General features: G+C 44.5%; 1 long non-coding RNA gene across 1 annotated transcript in view; it reads left to right on the top strand.

Moving 5' to 3' along the window:
- Positions 1-270: 270 nt before the first annotated feature.
- The window catches only part of LOC138297238 (uncharacterized), a 37,577-nt gene continuing 25,095 nt past the window's right edge, over positions 271-12,752 (top strand). Inside the window, exon 1 of the long non-coding RNA XR_011203958.1 lies at positions 271-690. This is a non-coding gene — a long non-coding RNA (uncharacterized lncRNA). The remainder of the gene's footprint in view (positions 691-12,752) is intronic.

Below are 12,752 nucleotides of genomic sequence, written 5' to 3'. Positions count from 1 at the left end.
TCTTGTGCCACTAGTAGTGGGGGCTGGCCGGAGGGCCTTGCCTTTGACCAAGCCCTGGGCCAAACCCTCAACGAGAAGTCAGCCCCCGTTACACACAATCTTTGACCAAGCGCCTCTGCCATACAGTTTTCTCATCAATAATTTATTACAAGTGTTGTGGTGATTTATCAATGATGTAATAAAAAATGTCATGAATGATGTAATATGTGGGGTAATTAACAGTGCATAGCGAAGGCATGAGTTATAGTTACCTAATAGTTACTTGAGTTAACCATAACTATAACTGCTGAATTTCCTTTGTTCCCTAACTATAACTTACCTTTAATCTTTGTTTTTTTCAGTGTATTTCTATGGTTGCTATATTCTGAGGCACAGGACATAATAGGTTCCTAATCACCTAAACCAGCACACAGATCCAGCTGGAGTAAGCACCTAACGCCCGAGGGGTGCCCATCAAGTCCTGGACCATTGGTGTGGCCTCAGTGAGCTCCAAATTGAAGTTCTTGGGCTCCTTGCAACCATAAACGGGGCTGTTGGTGCCAAAAAGCTGTCACTCACGCTGCCCACCACCCTGATAATACGTCAATCCAAACCTTCATGCCACAGCATCAACAGTCAAGGGGAGTGCCACCGCAAAGCTGTGGCCCAACCAGTCGCAACAATGGAATGTCGTTGCACCGGACTAAGAAGGTAACTTTTCAGCAGGACTAACCTGGTCTCTGTATCCAACTCGCGCTTCATCACAGTTGGCCTGAAGTTGTGCTTTTCTCCCTGTCTCGCACAACCGAATAGCCGCAAGTGGCGCTTTGGGTTTTTTGGTGCTTCTTTCACTTAAATCTTTAAAATTGCAAATCTATGGTTCTATTGATTGGATTTTTGTCATTGTTGGTCTGTATTTATTTATTTATTTATTTATTTAAATTTTGCTCTGTTTTTCTAAATTAGTGTGGGATTGTTCTTGTGTTTTGTTTTTATTTTATTACTATTTGAAGTGCTGCTTAAGTACTTTACACATTGCCTCTAAGTTAAGCTTGACTGCTCTGGGCCAAGCTAACAGAGGGTTGAGCACTAGTTAATTTGGGGTTTTCCCTGACAAGGACTGTGGTAGCTGCTTGAGTAGGGTTTCACGCTACCTAACAAGTAACTCAGTATCTCACAAAGGCAATATATGACAATTTATTAATGATAGTGTTTAAGAAATATTAAACATACCTGGCAAGCTAGCATCTCCCCCGCACTTTAAAGCTTCTTCAGGAGGTCCTCTTACCATGGCTGTCTAGCATTGTTGGACCTGACCCTGGCAGTGATCAATGCTGGTTGTTCAATGGAGGCACCATTGCATGTAGCCTTATTGGACAAACATTTCTGGGAGGGAGTGTTCCTTTCCATTCCTGGTACCTCGTGTGTTTATGCACATAAAAAATAGTGCTGCTACCTCCTGCTCAGAATAACATTGTATGCAGCTTGTGAAGTAGCATGTGTGCCATAGCTGCTAGCAAACAAATAAAAATAATGACAAGATAAAAAATGATACATAAATCAGAATATAAAAATTGAAAAATGTAACCGGCAGAGCAGGTGAAGAAAAGAAAGGTGAAAAAAGGCAAATTTGTGCACGTTGAGCATAGATGATTTACTCCTCATGTGAGGAGACAAAAACATCATGCATGTTTTCTGTAAGTGACCACACACTCAAGTAAGTTTTTCATGTGCTTGACAAGACAATGTAAAGGTGATAGGGAAATGTATGTGAGTTAATTTAATGTTGCAAACATGTGTTAGAGACGGGGCTCTAATTATGATAAGCATAGAAAGAATCCACTTCCACATGGGCAACCAGTTCTGAATTGTGCCCATAATTCTTGCTGGAATGCTACGTATGATTGTCTGTGGAATGTGTGCAGCACAGTCATAGTTGAAAGGCAGAATAGTACTGTACATGATCAATTGCATCAAAACAGTCAAATAGTGATTGGTGTGGTAGCTGTAAGTGAAATATGAGACAGTGTTCTCAACAAATATGTGTCTTCAGTTTGTTTCTAAATTGTGGCATAGTTCCAGCAACTATGAAGGATGCAGATATGTTGTTCTAGCTCTTATGTGCATTTTTTTATTTGTGCACTTCTTTGTGTACATTCAGATGGTGCCCTTGCGGTGGATATGCAGATAGGCACTGGGGTTTAAATTTCCGAAACATTTGCCTCTCCTTTGTGCGTGCACTGTGCAAGGTGACGCAGGGCAACATATAGGCTTATTTGGAGTTTACAAAGCCATGTTTCACATGATTGGGGCTGCCTTGCGTGGCTTTGTAAAGAAATGTAATTCAACACAGCTGCTTGTTCTGTGTTACAATACATTTCAACTTGGGGGGCGTTCCATGGATGGTGCATGGCTGTTCCCATGTATCCATCCATGGATTTTGGCACATTTCCAGAATTATTAAAGCTAGTAAACCTGAGAATGTGTAAAAATGCTATGCCTTCCCCAGTAAGGCACATAAGTACCTTATTTCACCTCGTAATTTCCTATTTCCATATGTGCTGAATTCGGCAGCACACACACAAAGAGGAAAGCGCCTCTAAGGATTGGTTTTTGTGCCTGACGGTATATGTTCTTACATAATACTAATACTGCCTGTGAAGCAGGTACCCTTGCACTTTGGAGTAGAGGTGCCTGCATCAGTGCTAGGCTGCACCGAGTGTGCCAGAGCAAGGAGAGAGCAGAAATGCTCTATATCTTTGTAAATACGGAGCATTTCTGCCCTCTCCCTTTCACACAAAATAGTACAGCCACTTTGCTTGCTGCCCTGCGCTTTGTGAAAGATTAGTAAATATGCCCCTGGATGTGATGAACTTGCCAGCCAAGAGACAGTCAAAATGGTTTGAATATGAAGCAGTGAGTTTTAAAAATGAAGAGAGTCAGCAAAGTGTGAGTTAGTAGAGTGCCATCAGTGTGATATTTATGTGATCATAATTCTTCATGCCTTCGATGGGGCATTTTAGGAGGGTTCAAGGGTGGGAATAAGGAGACCATGAAGTACTGTGGTGCCATCATCCAGATGCAATGGCACAAGTGCTTGAACAGCAGTTTTTAAGTCACTTTGTGTGAGGAACAGTTTTGCATTCCTGGGAGCTGGTAGCAGGTTATCTTTAGTTTCTTGGCAATACGTTCCTTGGGGGATTTACCCTTAATTGAAAGTTGGGGATGGAACTTGCATCAGTTACTTGTTGTACAGCTTGTTTGGACTACTTGTTCTAGGCAAATAACAGGAATTTTCCTCTTCTGAGAGGTAGTTACTACTACATGCATTCATTGTAACCAGGCCATTTATGGGGCCTTATAAGACATCTAGAAGCTGTAGGAGGCTGGAGCTCTATATATAGTGTTAGAAAATAACATGCCCTGTGCAGAGGGTCCAATCAACCCCACGTTGGTATCCAGAGGTTAAAAGCAGACCACCTAAAACTCTGTTTTTGTGGTAGTCTGGGTGAGCAGTTAGGATTATCTTGGAGATCTGCTAAGCATTTGTTGTGCTCACAGTATCAATAAATGTGGCTATACTCGCAAACGACTAACTTGAGACTACTTTACAAAAAAAACTTTCTATATGGGTGTCCCTTTTGCCCAAATATTACATTCAATATGTTAGTGCCAGATTTTCTGCCATTACTGCCATCCTTGTACTATGGGTGACCCTGCGTACAAAATGACATCTAGGATATCCGGGACAACGTTTTGTCATTGATGCCCCCACCATATTCCACGGGTGTCATTCCTTATGCTAATAATTTCCTCCAGTCTGCCAACATTTTGGCACATGTGCCACCTATGCCAAGAATTTGCCGCATGTAGTCCCACTACCAAGAATTTGCGTGTTTTTCTCTGGGTGGCCTACACCAAGATTTACCTCCAACTCCAGCATTTTGCACTGGGTATCACATATGTGAGTATTACATCCAGTGTGCTAGTGCCAGCATTTGGTCATGGGTGCCTCTATAAACCAAGAAGCATGCCACGTCCAACAGCAGACTTAAAAGTAAAACAACACATCCTTACTCACGCTCACTTGCATTCACTTATTCATCATCATTCACATCACTCACACTCACTCTTGTTCTCTCATTCACAGTCACTTGCACTCATTCATTTTCACTGTCTCTTGCATTTACTATTACCCGACTCACTGATTCACACTCTCACTCACTCATACTCTGAATTGGTTATTCTTTCTCAGTCACACACACAACAACACAAACAAACACACATGCTCACACATACACACTCTTACCCAAACCCACTGTCATGCACACAGACAACATACATTTGTAAGCTGTTTATTTTACTTCTCTAGAATGCTACTGAAGGACCCATTCAGGAACCTCCTGCTCCACGTTTTATTACACTAATAGTGAAAGTAGACGATTTTCTCTCGTAGGGGATTTCCATGTATAGTCATAAGCACTGAATAGTTCTGCACGCCTGCGGGGACCCCGGAGCACTGTTCTGTAGTGTATTCTTAAGTGTAGATGTTTGCCTTTCTTGAAAAAGACTTGTAAAGTCTCTTAAGAATATCAATATGCAGCCTAGGTGAAAGGCTACAAAGGCCAAATTGTTCATTCTTTTGGTTGGTAAGAAAGGAAGCTGTAGTACAGATATATCTTTAAAACATATTTATTCTAGAAATGTAGCAAAAAACATGTTCTCCAACTTTATTTACAACTTCAAATGAGGATGAAACAATGCAGGGCAGTGTAGCCTATAGGCTGCCATTATACAGAATGTAAATAGAGCTGTGCCTTTAAGAAAAGACAGTCTTCCTGTATCCCATCATGCACAGCAAAAGGCAGTTGCCTCAGTTCTTTTTTCCGGCTCCTTCTGACAGGACCCTGAAGCATTGAGCTCCACCTTTCATAGCTTTTTTTGACTAAAACTCAACTAAAATCCTTTGGGTTTCAATTTCACTCGACGTTTTTCATCTAGAGTGAACAGAGTGAACATTTCCTAGCTTTACCTGTCTAATTCTGACAGAAACTTGAGGTTTTTTTACCACCAGAATGCCTTCTCTTTTTGATAAGTGCCCTAGCTGTGGCAGGAATAAGGCCAAAACAGACCCACATCAAGTCTGTATTATTTGCCTACCGTCAAGTCATAAGCCTGATGCCTGTGGCATTTGTAAAACCTTCTCCAGGAGAACCCTTCGTGACAGGGAGAAAATCCGCCTTCAGGCAAAAGAGGACAGGAGACGAAGAGGACAATCTGCCACAGAGCGAGGAGAAGGTCAGTCTTCTACCAGGGCTCTCACTGTGTCCTCTGGAGCAGCTGCCAGATCTGCTCACAAGCGTCACAGGTCCCCGACGACGTCGATGCTCTTGACGTGGAGACCAGGAACAGCGCCGACATGCTCGCCGTCGAGGAAGAGACATCTCTCCGTCGAGAACCAGCTCGCCGTCGAGGAAGAGACATCGCTCGACGTCAAGAGCCTTATCGCCGTCAAGATGGCATAGACACTCGCCGTCAAGAAGTTCCCGGTCCAGGTCACCGTCGACGCGAAGGGGAAGATCAACGTCGGTGGACGGTACTCGTCATCGGAGACGATCGCCGTCATCCCATCGACGTTGAGGGAGATCACTGTCGAGGAGCTCTCAACGGCGAGAGGAGTCAATGCCGAAAGGTACTCGTCCGTGTCGGCGTCGAGGAGGTACTCAAAGAGACCAAGGAGGGTCTATACCACCTCAGAATCCTCGGCTTCTCTCATTCTCTTACCACCTTCGCCTCAGCCTTCTCCTCAGCCATCGCCTCTACCACCGACACCTCTGGCACCTACAGCTCCTCTGCCGGTACCTCTTTCAGAGTCCGCCCCAGTGACTCCTGCAGAATCCACAAGGCATTCTCGACATTCTTCGAGGTGCTCTTCTTCATCTCGACATCATCATCGGCATGACTCAGATCGCAGGTCTCCTCATTCCCACCATAGACATTCCTCCTCATCTTCAAGAGATTACTCTCCGACGTTATCTGACTCCCCGTCTCCAAGAGTTTCTCCCATAGACGATGTCAACACTTTTCAAAAGGTACTAATTCGTGGTGCTACCAAGTTGAACATCCCTCTGGCAGTATCCACTCCAACAACCTCTGTCATTTTTGAGACACTACACCAGCGTTCTTCTTCTAGACCATTACTACCGCTGGTCCCAGGACTACTTGAACCAGCAATGGACATTTTCTTAACACCGTCCACAACTAAAACTGCTCCTTCCAGACTCCTAAATAAATATCGTCCTCCGGAGCAGGACCCTTTGTTTCTGAGAGTGGATCCAGTGCCCGATTCGGTGGTAATCGTGGCAGCTAAGAAATTACATTCTACATCTCCGTCTTCTTCTTCTCCACCGGACAAGGAGAGTAGAAAAATTGATGCCGCAGGCCGCAAAGTTTGCTCCACCTCAGCCATCACTATGAAAGCAGATAGTGCTACTGCCCTGTTAGGCAGGTATGATCGTGCCCTTTGGGATTCTGTGCTGCAATTTGCAGAACACCTCCCTAAGGAGAAAAAGGAGGATTTCTTGGAGATTGTAAGTGAAGGCGCCAGGTCTCCAATCAAGTAATAAGCGCGGCTGCAGACTCCTCTGTGTTATCCGCACATAATTATTCTCATGGAATTTCTTTGAGAAGACATGCCTGGCTACGCCTTACTTCACTTAAGCCAGAGGCGCAACAGAGGATTCAAAATTTGCCCTTTTCAGGTTCCACTTTGTTTGGTTCTCATGCTGACGACGAAATGTCGAGGATGAAAACAGAACTGGACACTCTAAAGGTGGTGGGCATCGAGAAGCCAAGAGAGCAACGGAAAACATTCTGTCCCTACCACCGTAGACTCTTTACTCAAAGGTTTCAAACACCACAGTGGATGCCTTCAAGATCCCAGCAACAACAACATCAGAGAACCTTTTCGACCCAACGAAAACAAACAAGGGGTCGCTCTACATCACAAACTTCCCAAACAGCTCGTCAGGCATCAACGTCTAAGCCCTGAATCCTCGCATCCCCCTCCTCCATTACCCACTCCGGTAGGGGGAAGTATCTCATATCATCTGGAAGAGTGGCAATGCATAACGTCGGACGCCTGGGTGTTGAATATTGTGCGGAATGGCTACTGTCTCAGGTTCATAAGCCCCCCGCCTTCTATTCCACCCAAACCGGTGAATCACCATCTCAACGCTCTCAAAGTAGAAGTAACAACCCGATTACAAAAGAAGGCGATAGAACCTGTCCCTATCAACCAGCAGGGAAAGGGAATCTATTCGTGGTACTTTCTGGTACCAAAGAAAGACAAACACGAGTTCCAACACATTCGAGATCTAAGGGTAGCCAACAAATGGGTTCGCAGAGAAAAGTTCAGGATGCTATCCTTACACCAAATCTATCCCCAACTTCGTCAAGGTGATTGGCTCTGTTCAATAGGTCTCCGCGAGGCTTACTTCCACATTCCTGTGATCAAAAAGCATCGGAAGTTTTTGAGATTCCTCGTTGGAAAAAGTCATTACCAATTTACAGTGCTACCTTTCGGCCGCAAATCAGCACCGAGGACGTTTTCCAAATGCATGGCGGTGGTGGCAGCCCATTTAAGGAAACATCGGATATTCGTCTATCCCTATCTAGACGATTGGCTCATAAAAGCATCCACATACCTAGAGGCTCAACAGCACTTCAATTAGACTCACCAGCTACTCCAGAGACTGGGCCTTTAGGTCAACCTCTCCAAGTCCACGGCAACACCTGTTCAGAGGTTGTATTACTTAGGCGCCATCATAGACACCACTCAAGGAAAGGTGTTTCCTTCGGAGGAACGACGGTTATCAATCCTCCAAAAGTTACAGCAGCTCGAGAAAATGCCTCCGACCACTGCAAGAGCGATATCCTCTCTCCTGGGGTCGATGGCGTCTTGCATCTACCTCATTCCCAACGCTCGCCTCCAAATGAGACCCTTACAGGAATGTCTAGAGAATCAATGGTATCAACTAGTGGACGATTGGGAGAACAGCATCGTTCTTTCTCCCCATGCCATTCAATATCTCAAGTGGTGGTGTTCTCCGAACAATCTTCTTAAAGGGATGCCATTCCACCAACAGCCTCGAACTCAGACCGTAGTCACTGATGCATCGCTGCTCGGATGGGGAGCGCATATGGATCACCTCCAAATACAAGGCTCTTGGTCGCAGAGAGAACAACTGTATCACATCAATCTTTTAGAACTTCGCGCAGTCCATCTTGCACTCAAAGCCTTCCTCCCCGCACTGAATGCGAAAACTCTGCTTCTCCAGACAGACAACATGGCCACCATGTATTACTTGAACAAACAAGGGGGTACCAGATCCAGGACTCTGTTGACAGAGGCCCAAACAATTTGGCACTGGCTTCTAGCCAGGAACCTATCAATAGTGGCAACTCACCTTCCGGGCATACAGAATGTCCAGGCGGATGCCCTCAGCCGAGCAATGGACGCAAACCACAAGTGGGTTTTGCGCGACGACGTCGTCCGCTCCATTTTTTCCATGTGGGGTACCCTTCTATAGACCTATTCGCAACCCCAGAAAACAAAAAATGCCAAGACTTCGCCTCCAGGTACTACCATCCAGGAACATTGGGGAATGCCCTGTGGATAAACTGGTCAGGAGCATTTCTTTACGTCTTTCCACCGCTTCCCCTGATACCAACAGTCCTCCTCAAGCTGTCCCACTCCCACACCAAGATGATTCTCTTCGCCCCCGAATGGCCACGCCAGTGGTGGTTTCCATACCTCCTTCACCGGTCACTCAGACCACACATCAGATTACCTTGCCGCCCCGACCTTCTAACGAAGTTTCGAGGCCAGATGACACATCCCAACCTCTCATTGTTGAGTTTGGCAGCATGGCTCCTGAGCTAGTACAATATGGTCACCTTAATCTACCTCAGGACTGCATGAAGATTCTAAGGGAGGCAAAGCGCCCTTCCACAAGAACAGCTTATGCCTTCAAATGGAAAAGGTTCTGCATGTGGTGTTTGGACAACAACGTTGACCCAATAACATGCGGAGAAGAAGCTATTCTTCTACATTTGTTAAACCTGGCAAAGTCTGGCTTACAGTTGTCATCAATCAAAGTACATCTGGTAGCTCTAACGGCATATAGGAAGAGCCCTTCCCAATCCTCTTTCTTTAAAATTCCAATCATAAAGGATTTCCTAGAAGGTTTGAAAAAGGTTTTTCCTCCCATTAGACGGCCATCTCCTCCATGGGAGCTGAATATTGTCCCCTCACGTCTGATGCTGCACCCTTTTGAACCAATACACAAAGCATCACTCCAGCATCTTACATGGAAAACTGCTTTTCTGGTTGCAGTCACTTCAGCTTGCAGGGTCAGTGAGATCCAGGCCCTTTGCGCTCAAGAACCTTATACTGTTTTTCATTCCTCAAAAGTAGTAATGAGAACACATCCTAAATTTCTACCTAAAGTCATTTCAGACTTTCATGTAAACCAGACCATCTCCTTACCGACTTTCTTCCAAAATCTGTCTACTCCTGCTGAGAGAACCCTACATTCTCTCGATATAAAAAGGGTTTTAAAATTTTACTTGGATAGAACAAAATCTTTGCGCAAATAACAGCAGCTGTTTATTAACTATGGCCCAGTTAGAACAGGTCTGGCCACCTCCAAACAATCCTTATCCAGGTGGATTGTCTCTTGTATCGTATTCTTTTATCAGTTAGCAAATAAATCCCTCGATGGCAGGCCAAAAGCCCATTCTACTAGGGGGAAGGCAGCAACTGTTGCTTTGATGAGAAACATTCCTTTGGCAGAAATATGCAAAGCGGCTACCTGGAGATCTGTCCACACCTTTACTAAGCATTACTGCCTTGATTCAGATGCTAGGACAGATGCTCAGGTTGGACAGGCCTCTCTTAAGAATCTCTTTGCGTAATTTATTGTTTCTTTATTGTTCTGTCTACACCACCGCGGTTATTGGGATGGGCTTGCTAATCTATTCAGTGCTTATGACTGTACATGGAAATCCCCTACGAGAGAAGGAATGGTTTCTTACCTGTAAGTCCAGTTCTCTCGTATGGGTATTTCCATGATAGTCATAAGCAACCCTCCCTCCTCCCCGGTGGAGTTGACATGAGGATATCCATAATAATAATAACAATATTGTTAATTAAAGAGATATTCAGGTTTCTTCATGTCCTATTACAAGCCTACAAAAAGAACTGAGGCAACTGCACTTTGCTGTGCATGATGGGATACAGGAAGACTTTCTTTTCTTAAAGGCACAGCTCTATTTACATTCTGTATAATGGCAGCCTATGGGCTACACTGCCCTGCATTGTTTCATCCTCATTTGAAGTTGTAAATAAAGTTGGAGAACATGTTTTTTACTACATTTCTAGCATAAATATGTTTTAAAGGTATATCTGTACTACAGCTTCCTTTCTTACCAACCAAAAGAATGAACAATTTGGCCTTTGTAGCCTTTCACCTAGGCTGCACATTGATATTCTTAAGTGACTTTACAGGCCTTTTTCAAGAAAGGCAAACATCTACACTTAAGAATACACTACAGAACAGTGCTCCGGGGTCCCCGCAGGCGTGCGGAACTATTCAGTGCTTATGACTATCATGGAAATACCCCTACAAGAGAACTGGAGTTACAGGTAAGAACCCATTCCTTCTCTATTATTGTAATAAATAAATGAGCAGAATACAAAGACATTGAAACCGGATGCTGATTATGCGAGGCACCCATGCGTTCATGGCACTAATGTTGCCTCTCCTAAGGCTATGGGTGTCAAAATCAGTGCCAGGTGTAGCTGGGGTAAGACAGGTGATGCAACTGCGAACCTTGGCGACCCTTAAACAACTGCCAAAGGACTCCCATGTCTTCAAGTCTGATCACCCAATTAACATAATGGGCACTATGTATATGAAAATATGGAGACGTCATTGTAATTTATGAAAGGGCGAACAGGTGTGCATTACCATCACCCTAGTTACTAAACTGTACTGATCTCTTTCCAATCTGGCTTCCATCCAAAATGCAGCCTTGAAAGAGCAGTCCTCCAGCTAGCTAGAGCCCTCCCCTACATTACGGATGAAGGTGATGTATGTGTTTGGGGTCCCTTGGACCAATCTCAGCATTTGACGCAGCTGCTCACACAACACCCCACAACAGCCTCCTCCCACTGAACGGGGAAAGACGTTTAAGGGCAGCAAGGGTGCCTGCGTTGTGGGGATGATTGTTTTTGTGTAGGAAGGAGCACCTTCCTGCACCAAAACAATCTCAAGAGGAGTTTTCTTTGTTCTATGTGTGCTGCAAAATTCAGCACACCCAGAAAGAGGAAAAAACGGGTAGAAATAAAGATATTTCTTCTCGTTGCGTCACTTCTACACCACCCCTGGGGTGGCGTAGGGTTTTGATGCATCCCCAGGTTTACAAAACCTTGCAAATCTGGGAATGCAATCCATGGATGTTGCATGGGAACATCCACGCAACACCCATGGAAACGCTTCCTGCTTCAAAGTAAGAACGCATTGACGGCGCCGCCGCTTGTAAATCTGGGCCTGTGTTTGAAGCCATTAACAGACACACATAATGGATCGATTTATTGGCACTGGGAATAACTACCTAGCTCCTGGCGTCCAATAGCAGCCTGCACACAAGCACTTCTGGATGTATATGCTATCCTTGGAATGGAAAGACAACAGAAGACTTCCCCACCGGCCATGGATTGCATCAGGGTTGAGTATTGGTGCCTAAACTTTGCAATGTCTTTAATGAGATCTATTTATTTATTTGGATTCAGCATGATGCTCTATGCTTTGCAGGATACCTGATCCCTTTTTTATTATTTTCAATGCAGTCCTTTATCTTGTACGGGATTGGGGCAGTCAATCAACTTCGATGAGTCGGTAGTAATGTCTGCTGGTGAGGTTTGCTAGGGCAAAGATGATGATATTAATTTAGAAGAAGGAAGTGAGCTGTCAAGGATAGTTTGATGGTGCCATATTGAAAGGAATATCTGCTTCTGTCTGGTTGTGGGGTTTAATAATGAGGGGTTCTGTAGAGACCAGCCCGCTAAATCAAAAACGATACATACGCAGTAAGTACTAACATATAAAAAAAGCTGGGGCGCCAGAGCATTTGGGCTCACTCTAGAATGGTGTAAAGCCTCAGAAGTCTCAACATTGGATTAAGGAGCGGTATGGGGCAAGTAAAATCTAAAGTGTTGGCTACTAGGAAGGTACTATCTTAACTCTTGAAACGGTTTGTTACCCATCTTGTTGGATCCTGGGATCCATGGTGTCATGCATGAGCTGGTGCTGAAGCCGCCACTCTTCAGAGCCAAGACCTGGTCCTTTCATAAGCTCTCAATTCACAGAGGAGCACTGAAAGAAGTGACCGGTTATAAGATCTGTGCAGCATCCAGACAGGTTTTGAACATTCCAAAACGTCAATCAATTTGGAAGGGCTTGAAAACCCTCATCTTCTATTAGCCAAAGAATAAAATTCAAAACTCTCATGGTCACGTTCAAGGCAGATCAACAGGAGGGCCTGGTATATGTATCTGATAAGAATAAAAGGTATCTTCCCCGCAGAGCTCTTGGAGCTGCTAACCAAAACTGGTTATGCATCCCAAGGATTTATAAATCAACAGCAGGAGGCCACTCTTTTATTTTTTTAACCCCAAAACTTTGGAATTCTCTCCCTGAATACCTTAG

The sequence above is a fragment of the Pleurodeles waltl genome, chromosome 5 (assembly GCF_031143425.1).
Source record: "Pleurodeles waltl isolate 20211129_DDA chromosome 5, aPleWal1.hap1.20221129, whole genome shotgun sequence".
In the NCBI taxonomy this organism is placed as follows: Eukaryota; Metazoa; Chordata; class Amphibia; order Caudata; family Salamandridae; genus Pleurodeles; species Pleurodeles waltl.
The sequence above is the reverse complement of the archived record's forward strand: the minus strand, read 5'-3'. Positions and strand labels throughout refer to the sequence as shown.